This window comes from Gavialis gangeticus, unplaced genomic scaffold (genome assembly GCF_001723915.1).
Source record: "Gavialis gangeticus isolate Ggan-Ray unplaced genomic scaffold, GavGan_comp1, whole genome shotgun sequence".
Taxonomy (NCBI): Eukaryota; Metazoa; Chordata; order Crocodylia; family Gavialidae; genus Gavialis; species Gavialis gangeticus.
In genome coordinates this window covers 1,457,724-1,462,432 of record NW_017729008.1, presented here as the reverse complement: position 1 = coordinate 1,462,432, position 4,709 = coordinate 1,457,724, and positions in this window count along the sequence as shown.

The window sequence follows — 4,709 nt, the reverse complement described above, 5'->3', positions numbered from 1 at the left end:
TCCACACCCATACCATACGCTGATGCACACACTGCACCCACCATACCTAGACCCCCCACACACCTCACCACACACACACATCTACTCCACAATCCCACATACCCACCCCCCATATACAACCTTACCCTCACATAGAGTTGGGAGAAAATATAGGACCCGGGACATATAAAAAATATAGGACCCTACAAATATAGGACTTTATAGATGTACTGTATGTGTGTAGCAGGTGGGGGTTCAGTCAGTCACTTCGCTCTTGCATTATACTGGCAACGACCCATAATGTGCTCAACATAGATGTTCCTTGACCATCAGATAGTATTGGATACAATGAGGCAACTCATCGGTTTTGTGCAGGGTACTCTGCAAGCTCATGATGCAAACTCTTAACAACATTCTCCCTAATAAGCCCTTCTGTGCCCTGGTTTTGTTACTAACAGGACAGATGTATGCAATTACAGAGGTACAGAGGCTGTGGGCATACCTAGAGCTATGAGCTATGTTGCCCTTAAGTGCTTGTGCCATGTTACAAATATAAATTAGGTTTCATTGACCAGAATTAAATTATGTTTTAAATCAAAGGGTAGATTCAAATGGGATTCTTAGATGCTGGAATGCCTAAGTAGTAAGTACGTTGCACCAGAGGGGTCAACAAATTGACCAGGTTAAGTACCTAGGAAGAAGACTTTGGAGGTATATAAGAGCAAGACTGGTTTAGGCACCTAGGCACTTAACAGGAAAGGCAGGCACCTTCTAAGGGCAATGCAGAAAGCCCAGTAGTAGACAGTATAAAGTACTAAGCACAGAGATGTTTCAAAACTTGAGGGACTGTGGGGTTTTATTTTTTTAAATATTTTTTTTAAAAAGCCCTGATTTATGTGTGTTTGCATAGTTTATCTAAAGATGATTACATCATAGCTCAAAATAGAATCTTATTCTTGTACAAAGCCATGTAAATCACCATAATTTTTAACATTTCCTAATAAAGTTTTAAATCTGTGCCAAATATGGAAGTAGAATGAAAAAGAAGTTCTATTATATATTTATTAGACAAATTTACTGATATGTACATGAATAGTCTATATTTGAGCTATGCTGCTTAGTTTTGGTTGTCAGTCATGTCACTTGATAATGTATCGGATCACCAGTTGAATGAACAGTTCATACAACAAAAACTGGTACTTATATTTAAAAATGTGCTCTTTCTAAAAATTTCTGTGGTCAGAAATCTGAATGTTCATAAAAGGAACACAAATTGACATGACTATAGCTGAAGAACGTTGATTTAAAAAAAATCAGACCATTATTTTCAGCAACTGTGCCTGCACTATTCATGCAGCTCTGTTCAGTACCATTAAATGGAGTCATTCTGGGCAGCATCTCCCTAAGGATATATTTGTATTGTGGCCACCACTAGAACATGCAATTAGTGTAGGCATATCTGAGCTAACTTTAAGCTAGCCAGCTCAGGTACTATTGGCTATCTTAGTTAGCTTGGGTATGTCTGTGCGAGATACTATTACTGAAAGGACAACTGGATAGATGTCCTCTGTCACGAACTTGAGTTGGCAACTTTGGATAGGTGCTGTCTGGCTCTCATATATTATATCTCACTGAAAACCAGCAAAAAATGTATATTTTCTGTCCATTACATGAAATCCCTAGAGTGTCAAGAGTTACCTTCAGAATTAAAAAAACAAACAACCCTCTGAAATGAGGAATAAGTACACTCTAAAAATGCCCTTGTCCTAAGGGGTCAAGAGGGAAGTCTGTTCTGCTAAGCACTGTCAAATACCATGTGAGAGAGAGTCACATGAAGTGACACTTCTCAATCCCAGGCAATAAAACATTTTTTCCACAGGCTGTGACTTTGTAGTCAAGTCTGTGACAGCCAGAACTGTAAGTAGGTGTAAGTGACTGCAAAAATTGTCTGTCCTCAGACTCTCCATTCAGCTTCTGCTGTTATGGCTATACTTTAGAAATCTATGTGCTGAGTGTTTATGAGATGGCTCAGTGCTTGTTCATTGGCAACCTCTCACAGTGGGCAGCCTTCAGACCTTTCCAGTTTTGCCTTTGATAAATAGCTAGCTTGATTTGTGTGCTATTCCTGGTATTCCCTACACTTAGTACAGGGAATTCCTAGGGAATACTGCAAATACGGTGGTACTATCTGTTAGCTACAAAAGTAACTGAACCATTTTTAAGGGAGACCAATAAGTTGTTCTACTGGGGACTGAGCAAAACTTTGGTGAAGCTGATGTGTATTACGTCCATCCTTCATTCAGGGTATATGTAAAAAGCAATACAAGCCCTTTACAGACTAAATAGCTGAAACAATAGTGGCATCTACCTAAAACAAAGGCCACATACATGGCTGGAGTAGAAATTTATCCACAGGGTCCAAAAGGTTTTCTGGGGAATTCATAACAAAATAGAAGATTAGAGGTTTGGTAGATTTGAAGCAAAGTATCTGTGTAGGGGAGAGAGAAACAGACAGCCAAGGCAGTGCCAAGAATGGGCAAAAAGGCCTGGCCCTGAGAGAAAGCTGGGAGAGAAACTTTCAGGAAACTGCTATGAAAAGAAGCTTGAAACAGTGAACAATTAAGGTCCTTATTGTTATTTGACCCTCCCCCTTCAGAAAGAGATTTCTACATATTCTTTGGGGACATAGGGAAAACACTAAAATGATGCTCGAATCCTTTACCTGTTCTTTTGCCATGATCTGGATTATCTTTGATATATTCAATATGTCAAGGTGTACAACTGTTGTGCACCATTAGATTTGTTGGAGACACTTTAGCAGTACAGTAACCTGTACATTGATATAATAATATCAATGATATAATAATATAATAATTAGCTATGATAAGGGACCTACTTAACTTGAAGCAAGACAAAGCCATTTTCATGGTTTGCTTGCCTCACTTAAGGCCAATTTTGGAGGCATTTCCTGGTGGGCCTGTCCCTCACCACTGATTGGCAGAGAGGTCCCACTCTCACCACAGATAATAAGTATCAAGCAGGTGAGAGTGGCTGCAGAGATTGCCGCATTGTCTAAATATTGTAGTAAGGATTGGGAGATTCTAAAATGGCATATTATCTGAATAATACTGTGGCCATCGGGCTTCAACTATCTGCTCTCGGGCAGCCCTTGCCCGTGAGATGGATGTTGGGCATTCTCTGGGCTTGCCCTTTTGACTGAGCAGGTATCCCTTTCACAACTTGTCTTCCCCGCTCTCTTCTGCCACGACTTGCTGGTTATTCAGTGGTCAGGGATGGCCGTCGGATATACTCGATGGCCCGCGGTCCACCCAACGGTCCTTCACGAGGCTCCACCTTCCCTACACCTTGGCCTCACTCCCTCTTGTGTGCAACTGATCTTTGTTGGCCTTGGCCCGTCTGTGGAGTTGCGTTCCTTGTATTGGCTGCCCGGAGTGCCTGCCTGACAACAGGATATCCGTCCTCTCGGCTCTGTTTCCACTCCGCCTTCCTCCTTCCCTCTCGCCCCTTCTCTCCAGGAAACAAAAAAAGAAAAACCTTCGAGGCACTCCCCTTGGCTCCGATACATGGGGTAGCTCACAAGGCCATCCCCTCCTTAGCCCCTTCACAACCGGGGAAAAACAAAGGAAACCGGTCACCCTAGCGACCCTATGCCCGAGCCTGCTCCTAAGCTAAACTACGCTAGGCTCCCACCCAGCTATATTAACTCCGAGTGCCTTTTAAATCCTCCCACACCCTTGGAGCTCTTCACCCTCCGCTGCTGACCTGGCCAGGAAGGGCGGCGATACCCGCCTCGATTGTGGCCATTCTGGGGTTCCTCTTGGGGTCCCTCCCACCAGCGTGGGTCCCCGCTTGCCCTGATCACTCTGCCTCTCCCACCTGGGATCCTGCTGAGCTTTCTGTCTGCTCCTGGATCCTTGTTAGGGTCCAGGGTCCCTGCTGCCTGATGCCTTCCAGCCTCCAGTTCCCAGTGGTCCTCTGGGTTCGGTGGGGCCCGTGGTGAGGGTTTCTCTCTCTCTCTCTCCTCTCTTCCTCCTCCCCCTCTGTGGCAGTGGCAGCCATTTTTATTCTCGCCAGCTGGCTTCTGGAGCTGACATCACCAGCCAGCCATAGCTGTATAAACAAGTGGTTGACGAGCTGTGTGTGTTCTCCCTGCCGCCTCTGCTGCTCCGTGCAGGTAAGTGTTTACTTGCATGTCCCTCCCTGGGACAAATACGTTGGGGGTTTTGGAGGTGGGGTTGATTTTGCAGGAAATCACAGCCAGTGGAATATTTCCTGGCAATCAGAAGTACCAGCAGTTTTTGCATTTTTCGTGAAAATCGCAAAACTGCAAATTAAGTAGGCCTCTAGCTCTGATGTATGTCCCATTGTCTGACAGTATCTTTCTGTTAAACCAAAGGGGGCAGAACAGTATAGAATGTGTTTAACAGGGCGCACATAATTCACCTTTGCAAAAGTTTAGAACTCACGCAGTAAAAATGAAGGCCCATTGTCATTTTTTAGATCTTCTGACAGACTGTGGTGGCTATAAATATTTTGTACATCCTCTCATCAGTCTGTGTAGTGGGTGTTCAGGTTTTCATGCTGCTCTCCAAATACTGTGAGGCTGACATCAATGATTACTTAGAATGGTTTTTTTCAGAAGACTAGCAAAATCCACACTTCCTTTCTTGTTTCATATAGCGGGCAGTATACATGGGCCAGGCATGGTT